The sequence below is a fragment of the Somniosus microcephalus genome, chromosome 8 (genome assembly GCF_052327205.1).
Source record: "Somniosus microcephalus isolate GS21.2 chromosome 8, FLI_Smic_1.0, whole genome shotgun sequence".
Taxonomy (NCBI): Eukaryota; Metazoa; Chordata; class Chondrichthyes; order Squaliformes; family Somniosidae; genus Somniosus; species Somniosus microcephalus.
The window spans coordinates 230,586,716-230,600,355 of NC_140994.1; the positions used below are offsets into that span (position 1 = coordinate 230,586,716).

The following is a 13,640-nucleotide window of genomic DNA, read 5'->3' on the forward strand; positions in this document are numbered from 1 at the left end:
GGCCTCAGTGTAACGTCTGATCTGAAAGACGGCACCTCCGACAGTGCAGCACTCCCTCAGCACTGCACTCCCTCAGCACTGCACTGGAGTATCAGCCTAGATTTTGTGCTCAAGTCTCTGGAGTGGGACTTGAACCCACAACCTTCTGAGGGGGAACAGGCTCGATGGTCTGAATGGCATTTCTAAGTTGCTAAAAGAGCAGTATCTTCCATTCTAAAACAGATGACCTGCTTATTTATTAAAGCGCTGTTTGTGGGAGCTTGCTGTGCACAAATTGGTAGCCGCGTTTCCTACATTACAACAGTGACTACACTTCAAAAGTACTTAATTAGCTGTAAAGCACTTTGGGACGTCCTGAGGTTTTGAAAGGCGTTACAGGAATGCAAGTCTTTCCAAAAATCAGCCAAGACTCCCGGTGCTGATTGCTATTCAGCAAACTCAGCTGGAGCTGCACTTGTAAGAGCATCTCGTAAATACAAGGCTAATCTTTGATACCACTACATGAATCGATCGATGATTTTTAATGCATATATGAACTGAACTGTCCCAGCTATTTTGCTCAATATGTCTGTTCTATAATTGTCAGCTTGGCTTAAATGGTAGTACTCCTGGCTCTGAATCAGAAGGTTGTGGATTCAAGCCCTACTCCAGAACTTCAGCATGTAACCCAAGCTGATACTTCAGTGCAGTACTGAGCAACTGCTGCATTGTTGAAAGTGTTGTCTTTTGGACGAGATGTTAAACCAAAGCCCAATCTGCCTTTCTGGGCAGGACAATTTGAAGAGGGGCTGGGAGTTCTCACGGTCACCTGACCATCATTTGTTTCTCGACCAACACTATCAAAAACAGATTAACTGGTCATTTATCTAATTTGCTCCTTTGTGAGATCTTGCTGTGTGCAGACCAGCTGCCACATTTGCCTACATGACAGCAATGACTGCACTTCAAAAATAATTCATTTTAACGCACTTTAGGACATCCTACAAACGTGATCAAGTACAGTATAAATATCTTTGTCACAGATGTTTCCATTCCCATTCCTCTGAACTTCATTTTCCACTGTGTGCACGTGCAGTCATTGGGAGATAATAGACACCACGCTTCACAAACACTGAGCTGTGAAAATGAAGATGGTTCAACCTTCAAGTACTGAGGACCCTCTACAACCTGTAAATCATCTAATCCAGCACCAGTCCATAACTGAAGTGGTTACTACGCTAACAATATCAGAATAAAAATCTTCCACTGGATAATGAAGACAAAAAGCTTGCTTTTCAAAGCACCTTATATTCTTGGCACACATTGCAATATGTTCACAATAAAGTAGAGTGGATAAGTGACAGAAATGTAAGCAGATCAACGCTGAACTTGCTGAGTTTGAATCCAATGGTCTGATGTTTGTTCTATCTACAATGAAACACTGAGCATCACTGGCTCACTTTTACTTTGAGGCCATGACTTTCTCATGTCTCAGTATTTATTCTCTTTCTCTCACGTCTCCCCACATCATGCACTATTCACACTCGAGAGAGAGAGAGAGAGAGAGACAGCAAGTCAGCAAGCAACCTGCTACCAGGTTTCCCCTAACTTCACTCTAAGCCACAAAGAGACATGTAAGGAATGCCTGATAATGCCTTTCTTTCCGATGTTCTCTCCTTTGTGGGCAAGTGCTCGGCTTCTGTGGTGTATGTAACCGTTCCACCTTTAAGAGAACTATTTTAAGAGTTGCACTACTTTATCTTGGCTGCTGTATACTGTAATACCGGTGGTGACCACACCGGTATATAAGTGCTGTGTAATGATTTATTGGGCAGTTCAGCCCTGACCTTCGACTAGTAAAGACCTGTTAAAATTTACTCTTGTGGTCTGTGCAGTAATTCTCACTATAACACACAGACTTAACAGTGGTGACGAGTACGATCTTACCCTGCGGCAGAGATACATCCAAGGCAGTTTAACGGGCGTTGAGAGGAGGCATCCGCCCTCATCATCCTGCTGAGAAAAGACGCGGGTTTGAAGAGCAAAGGAAGAATCCTGACACGAAGCCTTCCATCAGCAGCAGGCAGTGATCATCCCTTCTATCACGGTGGTGGGTAAGCCGATCAGCGACGAGCAGCAAGTCGGCCACGTTGGCTGTGAAGTAGGGGAGAGAAAAACGGAGAACTTGACCACGGCCGGGGAAAAGAGCCGGACAGAAGTCGGGGCCAGAGGCGCTGAGACTGGGGCAGCGTAAGGCACGGGAGCCGCGGTGAATGCAAACGCAGCCGGTGTAAAAGACCGGGCTGCAAGCGGGCTGGGAGATGCAACAGCGTCGAGAGAGAGCTCGACCGCGACCGGGGAAAAAGGCCGGGCAGCTACCGAGGCCGTGAGGCGCGGGATAAAATTAAAAAAAAAAAAAACGCGGAGAACTCAGCCGCAGCCGGGGGGGAAAGGACCGGACTGCAAGAGGGGCTGGGAGGTACGATTTGAGAACTGCTGGGGAGGGCGAACGCAGCAATACGGCAATCGCCATTACAGCCAGCGGGGGAGAAAGGCAAACGCGGGAAGCCGCCATTTTCGTAGGCGGGGGAAGAAGACAAGCGCGGGAAACCGCCATTTTAAAAAAAAATTAAAGAAAAATTTCTTTTTGTTTCTCAAGAAGATTGCGAGGATGCCTAAGCGTGGTAACATCAACGATTTCGATCCCGATGTTGAAGATTGGGCCACGTATGTAGAACGCATAGAGATTTATTGTAAGGCAAATAAAATATCCGATGAAGATAAAGCACTAACCTTACTAAACTCAATGGGTGCGAAGACATACGGGCTACTGAAGCATCTTCTATCACCAGCTAAACCGGCGGATCAGGCTTTTGCTAATATTGTTGCTGTCCTGAGAAATCATTTGAACCCCACACCGCTGATGTTAGCGGAACGATTTAAATTTTATGCGAGAACGCAACTGAAAGAGGAAAGCAACGCGGAGTATTTAATTGAACTGCGTAAGCTAGCGAAATACTGTCCGTTTGGGGAAAGACTGACAGAGGCACTGAGAGACAAATTCGTGTGTGGATTGTCGAAAGAAGGAACACAAAAGCGGCTGCTTGAAGAGAATGATCTTACACTTGATAAGGCTGTCACTATTGCAGCATCGCACGAAGCCGCAGCGAGAGGCACTGCGGAAATGCAGCTGAAGGCAGCGGTACTCAGCGTAGATCAAATGGCTTCGGGTACAACGAAATGTTATCGTTGTGGAAAGACAACACACGATCAGAACCAATGCTGGTTTAAAAACCAGGAATGTAGAAAATGTGGCAAGCTTGGTCACATAGCTAAAGTATGCCGGTCAGGAAAGAAGACCAGCAACAAAAAGTCACCGCAGGAAAAGTGCAGAAAGGTACATAAGGTGGCTGAGAAGAGTTCGGATGAACAGAATTCGGATTCAGACTCCAACAGCAAGGAACTGGGTAGTCTGAGAATTCACAATGTGAGTAAGGAAGCTGACCTACAAACTATCTGGGTCACACTGCAGATAGCAGGAGTCCAAGTGAAGATGGAATTGGACACCGGATCGGCGTTGACGGTCATGAATAAGCAAGATTACAAAAGGTTATTCACACATATCCCCCTACGGGATACGGAGATAGTATTGCAGACATACACGGGGCAAAGAGTATACCCCATCGGAAAGATAAAAGTCAAGGTGATACACAAGGGCAAAGAACACCAAGGAATGGACTTATATGTACTACCTGAGGGAGGTCCACCACTTCTGGGACGGGAGTGGATCAGGAAAATAAATATGGACTGGCACTCCCTAAAAGCAATAATGGTAAATTCCGGAAAAAAAGATGTCAAACCTGAACGATTGTCCAGAATATTGGATGAGGCTAAAGAGGTGTTCCAACAGGGACTGGGAACACTGAGGGGAATTAAGGCAAAAATCAAGATTGCAGAACATGCAAACCCAAAATTTTTCAAAGCCAGACTGGTACCTTATGCGATACGACCTGCTGTGGAAGCTGAGCTGGAAGGGCTAGAACGTTCAGGAGTACTGTCTAAGGTGGACTGGAGTGAGTGGGCCACGCCCATTGTTCCCGTCATGAAGCGTTCATCGAGTAACAAGCCAGGGGAACCGGGGAAGGTCCGCATCTGTGGAGACTTCAAGATCACAGTTAATCCGGTGCTTCACACGGTGCAATATCCACTTCCGCGGATTGAGGATATCTTTGCTTCATTGTCTGGCGGGAAACACTTCACCAAGATAGACCTGGCGCAAGCATACTTACAGATGGAAGTTGAGGAAGAGTCGCGCCAGTATCTCACAATCAACACGCACAGAGGCTTGTATCGATATAATAGACTGGTTTTTGGAGTGGCTTCGGCTCCAGCAATTTGGCAGAGGGCCATGGAGCAGGTATTACAGGGAATTCCAAGCACTCAATGTTACTTGGACGATATCCTGATTACAGGAGATGACGATGAGGAACACCTTGCAAATTTGAAACTGGTGCTCACCAGATTGAAGGAATATGGACTTCGAGTTAATCGCCAGAAATGTGAGTTCTTTCAGAAACGAATCTCGTACTGTGGTCATGTCATTGACCAGGAGGGGCTGCACAAGTCACCTGACAAGATCGAAGCTGTTGTGAAGGCTCCCGCTCCGGAAAATGTATCCCAGTTGAGGTCGTTCCTAGGGTTGATTAACTATTACCATAAGTTTCTGCCAAATCTATCCACGGTGCTGCACCCGCTGAATGCTCTTTTGCAGAAAGAAGTACCATGGAAGTGGAGCGAGGACTGTAAGAAGGCCTTTCGCAAAAGCAAGGCATTGATCACCTCAGAGGACGCGTTGGCTCACTTCAACCCAACGCTACCTATTCGTTTAGCTTGTGATGCTTCTCCTTATGGTATTGGAGCAGTACTCTCACACAAGTTGCCAAATGGCTTGGAAAGGCCAGTCGCATTTGCATCCAGATCATTGACCTCCGCTGAGCGCAACTATGCTCAGATAGATAGGGAGGCTCTCAGCCTGGTGTGGGGAGTAAAGAAGTTTAATCATTACCTGCAGGGCCAGAAGTTTACACTGCTGACAGACCACCAGCCGTTGGTATCCATATTCAACCCTAAAAAGGGCGTTCCCATTATGACAGCGCAAAGGCTACAGAGGTGGTCCCTTTTTCCTAGGGGCACACCAATATGACATAGAATACAAAGGATCAAAACAGCATGGGAATGCTGACGGTTTATCGCGCCTACCGTTGCCAACGGTAGAAGAGGCGCCTACAGTGGACCCAGTGGAGATGTTCCACTCAACCATAGTGGAATGTCTACCAGTAACAAATTCGACCATTGAAAAGGAAACGAGAAATGACCCGACTCTCTCACGAGTCTACGATTTAACGGTGAAGGGATGGCCAGCACATGGCGAACCACTGTTGCCAGCATTCTCGCAAAGAAGAGAACAGCTGTCAGTGTGCCGAGGAACCTTGATGTGTGGATCCAGAGTGGTGATTCAACCCAAACTCCAGTATAAAGTGCAAAAGGAGCTTCACGAGGGGCATCTGGGTGGAGTGAAAATGAAGAACCTAGCCAGAGCGTTTGTGTGGTGGCCAGGTATCGATGGAGACATCGAAGAAATGACCAAGAGCTGTCTAGGATGCCAGAAGGTCCAAAACGCCCCACCACAAGCCCCTCTACATCCATGGGAGTGGCCCTCATCTCCATGGCAAAGGGTACATATCGACTTTGCTGGTCCATTTATGGACTCAATGTTCTTAATCGCGGTGGATGCACACTCCAAGTGGCCGGAGGTAATAAAGATGTCCTCCACCACCCCGGAAAAAACCATCACAGTATTAAGGACCATATTTGCCAGGAATGGGCTGCCGGAACAGATCTGTTCTGATAATGGACCGCAATTTGTGTCCGAAGAATTCAGGAAGTTCTTAAAAAACAATGGGGTTAAGCACTACATGTCCGCCCCATACCATCCCGCCACCAATGGATTAGCTGAAAGGTTTGTCCAGACCTTCAAGAAGGCCATAAAAGCCATGGGTAATGAAGACATAAATCTACAACATAAGGTAGATAACTTCTTGTTTGCGTACAGGAATGCAACACATGTGGTTACAAACCAAACTCCCGCCATGATGTTTTTCAATAGAAGACTAAGATGCCGGCTGGATTTGATCAAGCCAAACATCAGAAGGGACGTAGAGAACCGGCAATTTCAAGGCATGAATGAAAGGCCAACTAGAACCTTCCAGATAGGTCAACAAGTTTTGGCCCGAGACTACCATACCGAGAAATGGCAGCCTGGAACTATTTGCACACGACTAGGACCGCTGATGTATACCGTGGACATTGGTGAAAGCATAATAAGGCGCCATGCTGACCAGATCATAGAGTCATCCGAAAAGGGACAACCTACACCACAACTCTATACGCCTAATGATGAAGCAGAGATACCCATAGTATCTACCTCCGATCCGGTGATACTGGAACCAGATGAACCCGACACTGGCATTCAAGCCGAATCGACCTTGCCAAAAGAACCTACTGCACCACCGAAAACTACTACACCACCGAGGCGTTATCCGGACCGAGTCAGGAGGCCTCCTCAGAGACTGAATCTGTGAACTGTTTTTACATGAAGTTGTGTATATATGTTATTATGTTATGTTTAATGGGGAATATATACTGTTAAGCTAAAAAGGGAGGATTGTGGTGTATGTAACCGTTCCACCTTTAAGAGAACTATTTTAAGAGTTGCACTACTTTATCTTGGCTGCTGTATACTGTAATACCGGTGGTGACCACACCGGTATATAAGTGCTGTGTAATGATTTATTGGGCAGTTCAGCCCTGACCTTCGACTAGTAAAGACCTGTTAAAATTTACTCTTGTGGTCTGTGTAATAATTCTCACTATAACACACAGACTTAACAGCTTCCATGTGGTGCTCCTCTGCAGTGGAATGCCTGAAATCACGAGTACAGGTGCGAGCCCACTTCCGCCTCTTCCTTGGCACACGTTGGTTCTCCAAAGCGGTATGCCACACCACCGCTTCAAGCTGCCTTTCACTGACCACCTGTAAACTCAGAACAGCAGATGAATGGGCGATATAACTAAGCTCACTGAGACAGGGATTTCACCTGTGGGATATGTCAGGTCGTGGTGAATAATGCCAGAACGCCAACCTAGAGTTTTTCTCTCAATTTCTTTGTGGAGGAGGAATTTCAGAGGTTTGTTTCCCCTGTGAGATTTACCCTATAGCTATTCGCCACTCTTTGGAGGTTCAGTGAATTAGGGAGAGTCCATGTGTCAATGTGCATCGTGTGTGGGTAGAATGGGCCTTTTGTTTTGTCTATACTGCCTTACATTTTATTGATCACTTGCCTGTCAAGGCAAAAGGCAAAAATATGGCAGAACAAGTAAATTCTAATGGCAATTTTCAGGCACCAATATGAATATCTTAGGTAGCAGATGCAATCCTGCAATAATATATTCGCTTTATTAAGTTTATAAGGTGTTACTAGTCTAAATGGTTTCTTGCAGCAAGTGACCTGATATTTCTCAAACCCACTCAGAAACAAGAATTTTCACTGCCTCTAGGATTTTGTATGCAAAATTATGATACTTGAGCAGCAAATCATGCTACACACGGTAATAAATTTGTCAAATTTGTTGCAGAGTGTGTTGCCACACTAAATCACATGCCTTTGATATAACACACTTCAGGTCTCTTCCAAAATATTTAGATAAGTAATTTACAACAGCAATGCTCAAAAGAAAATCACTCTGAATTCTTTATGCTAATACTTGCCACATTAAACCATTGACAAACACTGTCGTGTAGTACCTGTAGTATGCATTGCATAAGATGACAAGTACTGCAAGGTTATTATATGTGAATAACACTGTCGCTGCACACCATTCACACAGTCAGTATACACAGTATGGGAGATTATAGGCACAAGTCTTGTGTCAGACTTGTGTCTGTGGTGGCACTCTCAGCTCTGAGTCACAAGGTCGTGGGTTTAAGTTCCATTCCAGAAACTTGAGCACATAATCAAGGCTGATACTTCAGTGCAGTACGGAGGGTGTGTTGCACGATTGGAGATGCCGTCTTTCGGACGAGACGTTAAACCGAGGTCCTGTCTGCCGTCTCAGTTGGCACCATTTGAAAAAGAGCAGGGGAGCTCTCCCGTTGTCCAGGACAATATTTATTGCTCAACCAACATTAAAATAGATTACCTGGTTATTATCTCATTGCTGTTTGTGGGACCTTGCTGTGCACAAATTGGCTGCTATGTTTCCCTACATCACAATGGTGACTATACTTGTAAGTACTTCATTGGCTGTAAAGCGCTTTGGGATGTCCTGAGGTTATGAAAGACACTATGCAAAAGCAAGTTCTTCCTTTCTTTGTGCCATTTATACATCTGTTATATCAATCCAAAATGCTTAAAAAAAGGGAATTAGCAAAATTAAACCTGATTATACAAGAGATGTGGCATTAGTTTAGCTTTGACTTGTTAATGCTTTTGTAAACTCTGTGCCAAGCAAACAGATGAGAATGAGAATCTCTTGTCACTAGGGCTCGACATGTCTACATTCTTCACCATGACTGATGTGACAGAAAGGGCACGAGTGAATCAGACCCTTAGAGGTAATTATCAAGTAGAGAATTTAAAATGCCATTAGTCCATTGGCCAACTGCTAGAAGCAGACCTGTTTGGCTGGAGCATGAAGAAACTTTTAATTGTATTTGACTCCTTTGCAATCTGATTTCATTCAAAATGTTCTCCATAGATTCTTACCTGACCCAAACAATTAAGAGTTTTGGTAAATCCTTGTCAGTATAATTGAGCAACATTCTGGCGATTATTTGTTAGCCCTTGGGTACTTTATTGTATCATACAGTATCCCATGCATTATTTACTTGTTCTTAGGATCCAGTAAGGTGTTTCTCATTAATTGTACCACAGTGACTGACGGCAGCTGGCCAGCAGTCAATGGTTCTTGTACACTCAGATCTCTATAGGATGATTACGGATAGCTGGGTCTATTTTTAAGCTCTTGATACTGAATTTAAAAAACAGTGCGTCAGGTCAAGATAAAGTGTTTGAATACAAATCACTATTCAGATCACCAGTGTACCACCAGGTATCTTGATCACTGCACATGCAGAGATCTTTGTATCAACACTAAAATATATCTTCAAGGGAATGAAGGGGAGAAACAGAAATTGAGTGGAAGCACTTACTTTTCATAATTTCCCCCACCTCAAAACCCCCCCTGTCGCTACCCATAGAGTCTCAAGTAATAACAGATTGACAAAATGGCCAATACCAGTGGGAAAATGGTCAAAATAATCTTAAAAAGCAACCTTCAGGTGAGTGGCAGCTGTGTTGCTGAATCTAAATGCTGCCCTCACAATCACAGATCTACTACTACAGCCATGCTTTACACTATAAATACCTCGCTTCATTTAAAAATCATTGCTTTAACCCTCGGAGGACTGCAGCAGCAAGGCTGCAGCAAAATCAGAGACTGCAACAGGGTTACAATCCTTCGTTATTTTATTCGAAGTTTACTTTGCAGGACACCAGCATGTTGGATTGCTCCAGATTGCTTTAGAGAGAGAGAGATAAGAAGAAAAAAAAAAATCAGAGAATTGGAATTCTAAGTGTGACATGAAAATCAAAAGGAAGGAGGTTGTCTTTGTATTCTGAAAGCTGGCTCCTCAGTATCCTGGGGTTAATTCACACAGCCCAACAACAACATAGGACCCACCAAAGAACAATTATTGCAGGTATAGATTGTATTGACTTGAGGAAGCGTTAACATCATACAAGTTAAATTAATCCCTGACCTAACTGGTTTGTACATCTCCAACGAAGAGGAGGAGGAGGAGGAGGAGGATGAAGGGGCAAGCAAGCCTGGCAAGCATGTGGAAACTGCTTATTATGAATTTTAGAAAACAATAATAATTAATATTGCATGTGATACAGATAACATGGGATTATTTTGAAAACTCCTACGTTTACAGCATTAAAAGCAGTCCGTACAATTTATGACAGTGCTCGTACTGTCTTTGCATTCCAGCACATGCTCTCTGAATGATATCAAAGCTGGAGTGCATCATTGTACACCGGGGAAGCAGTGAAGCCCTTTTATCAGCTTTCTGCCTTATCCTGCTCAGCCTTGTTTCACCTTCTCTGGTACATTTGTACTCTACTCGATATTACCACCTTAAAGCAGGCATGACGGTCAGAAAGCTAGAACCTTGAAAGAAAAACATTTGCGCATCTGGTATCATCTGTTAAAAATTCTACAAGAGTCTTAATATTCCTTACCACTCCATTCACCGTGACCTACAGTCGCTTCCTCGATTTCGTAGCTTTACGTCTGAATCAAAGTTTGTCCACTTTTTTTCTGCAGCGAGTCAGTCCTTCACATACAATATTTGAAGGGAAGGAAACGCTAGCAAAATAATAATAATTAAAAAAAACCCAAGAAAACCCCTGAGGCATTATCAGCTCCAGTTGCAGCATGAAATATTACTCACTAGGTGAGCTCAAACATTACGGACGACCGAGCTAGTGTATACAACCTTCTTCCGATTCAACCCAAAACAGTGCCACAGACTGAATGGAGGATGACATCCAATCCTGTGCTTAGAGCCAGGAGTACCCAAGCATAGCAAATTGGGCTGTACCAATGCAGGGCAAGGCAAAGGGGGAGGTTGGTAGTGGTGGTGTGATAATATTTCACAGGGATCAAACAATACTGTTATGATATGCTAAAGGTTTCATTGAAAGCCATTAACCCCAGAGTGCCCAGAAAGGTAACCTTCACGGAATGCTGCATAGTGTCTGGAGAGTATAATGCGATCCAGCTAAAAATCTTATAATAGCAGTCAGGCTCAAATCATCAGTTCAAAGCACTTGCCAGTATAAACAGTGGGACACATATCACAACGGGTAAAGATCACTTCAGATACGATTTTTACCAGGTGGAAACACAGGTTATAAACTCCTCCCCATCGCCTGCAATCCAACACGAGCTGCCAACACAACAAATAAAACGGGACAAACCTCCACCTCTAGAAATAATGCTGAATCTGACAGATGAAAGTGACAGAATCTAGAATTTTAAAAGGAATGGCACAGCAGGAAATAGCCTCAGATCTTTGTGTGTACGTGTTAAATATATAATCACGGAACGAGTAATAAAGCCTGAATTTAATCAAGGGGTTCAGATGATGCCATAAACCACGAGAACAAAGCTCGAGTGGTTTATGAGCATCATCAGAACCCCCAGAGATCAAATTACCAGCTCTCTGCTGCCTTATTATTTTATTTTCCTATCTGTATTACGGCCTGTATAAAATAGATGCAGTGTTAAGGATAGTTAAAAGAAGTACTGAAATGACATAATAGAGAGGGAAAGGATACTGTGGTGTCACTATTGCAGCATAACTCTGTTACCAGGTACACAAGAGGGTACAGTTAATCTTACAGTTCAGAAACAAAATTATGAGACCAGAGTATGTATTACAGGGTTGTAGAAATTATAATACATTAGAAATATTGAGATGTTAGAAATATTGAGACGTTAGCGTACATACTGTGGGTTTATTCAGATTCTAGCATACATTATACTATTAACTTTATAGTGGATAGTAAGGTCATTGAGACTATATTATTATGTTGTAGTATAAATGAAATTATAGGGTTATTGAGACTATAGTGTAAGCGATTGGGTTTTTGAAATTTTAATTTACATTGAAGAGCTTTGATATTATAACTTTGAACTTACTATTATCAATTCATAGAATTTTTACATTTAACAACGTCTTTGCAATAAGGAAATAAAAATAAGTGAGAAAGATGGAGCCCGTTTCTTTACAAATCCAGAAAAATCATAGAATCGAAATTGCACAGCACTTACAGCATCTCGACAACAACTTGCATTTATGTAGCGCCTTTAACGTTGTAAAACATCCCAAGGCGTGTCACAGGAGCGTCATCAAAAAAAATGTGACACCGAGCCACATAAGGAGATATCAGAACTGGTGACCAAAAGCTTGGTCAAAGAGGTAGGTTTTAAGGAGTGTCTTAAAGGAAAAGGGAGAGGTGGAGAGGTTTAGGGAGGAAATTTCAGAGCTTAGGGCCTAGGCAGCTGAAGGCGCAGCCGCCAATGGTGGAGCGATTAAAATTGGGGATGTGCAAGAGGCCAGAATTGGAGGAGCGCAGAGATCTGAGGGTTGTAGGGCTGGAGGAGGTTATAGAGAAAGAGAGGGTTGAGGCCATGGAGGGCTTTGAAAACAAGGATGAGAATATTAAAATCGAGGTGTTGCTGCACTGGGAGCCAATGTGGGTCAGCGAGCACAGGGCTGATGAGTGAACGGGACTTGGTGTGAGTTAGGATAAGGGCAGCCGAGTTTTGGATTGGCTTAAGTTTATGTAGGGTGGAAGATGGGAGGCCGGCCAGAAGAGTATTGGAATAGTCAAGTCTAGAGGTAACAAAGACACGGATGAGTGTTTCAGCTTCAGATGTGCTGAGGCAGGGGTGGAGTCGGGCCATGTTATGGAAAGGCTAGAAAGTAGCCTCCGCCTGCCACTGAGATGACCACTGGCGAGGAGGGGCGGGGCCAAGGACTCTCCATATTGGGAGATCCCACTTCGCTGGCGTCTGAAAGGCCAGGGAAGCAGGCACCCGCCCCAGCCCCTCAAGTAAATCTTCTGCTGTGATTGGCCGACCCCCAGATGTTCAGAGCCTGGTACACTGATAAAAGGTGTACTGGCCTCATTAATAATGTTTGTGGCGTCCACTGTGGGTGTCCAGGCCAGTATCATGCACCCAAAGATTGAGGGTAGGATTTTTTTTTTTACAATTCACAGTGAGTTGCTAGGGGCACCAAACAGCATTTTCCTGGAGGGTTCCAACACCCTCTCGCAATGGGCAAGTCGTGGTGGACTTTCTGGCCTGACTAGGCTGATTCTGAATATGCGCCCCAAATGGTGCATGAGCTTGCTAGGCCCATGCTGATTAGGTGTCCTTCTCATGAATCGCCAAACTCCGGCAGGTTCAATGCTGGACGGCACTGGCAGGGAGTGATCTTAGTGTAAATACCGGGATCGCGACCCATGAAATTGTTCTCCTTTATTAACAATGTCGTAATGAGTCGTTCTATATTGTTAAATTAATGATGCAATAATGATGTAAGGGGTGGAATTAGAAGATCTACAAAACTTGCAACTGGGGTAGGAGTGGGACTATAATTCTTAGGAGTAAGAATGAAAGAAAGAAAGTGCTTGCATTTATATAGTGCCTTTCACGACCTCAGGACATCCCAAAGCACTTTACAGCCAACAAAGTAGCTTTTGAAGTGCAGTCACTGTTGTAATGTAGGAAACGTGGCAGCCAATTGGCACACAAACAGCAACGAGATAATGACCCAGATAATCTGTTTTAGTGATGTTAGTTGAGGGATAAATACCTCTGTAGCTTCATGTTATAATAGCCTGGAGTATCCGCGAGGTTGCGCTGTTCTTTGCAGCGCAGTTCGCCCGAAATCAACCATACCGGCACAAAAGATCGCGGAATTTCAAGCGCAAAACAGGTCCCGCGCAAATCAAGTTTCTGCG

The 13,640-nt window shown here is 44.2% G+C and overlaps 1 protein-coding gene across 7 annotated transcripts in view; it reads right to left on the bottom strand.

Annotated features, from left to right (window-relative positions):
- The window catches only part of LOC147114145 (teneurin-2-like), a 1,360,318-nt gene extending 1,349,673 nt beyond the window's left edge, over window positions 1-10,645 (bottom strand). For all 7 annotated transcript variants that reach the window (XM_085995783.1, XM_085995782.1, XM_085995780.1 and 4 more), the window contains exon 1: window positions 10,344-10,645. The gene's annotated coding sequence lies outside the window, so the exon portion shown is untranslated. The remainder of the gene's footprint in view (window positions 1-10,343) is intronic.
- Window positions 10,646-13,640: the final 2,995 nt, after the last annotated feature.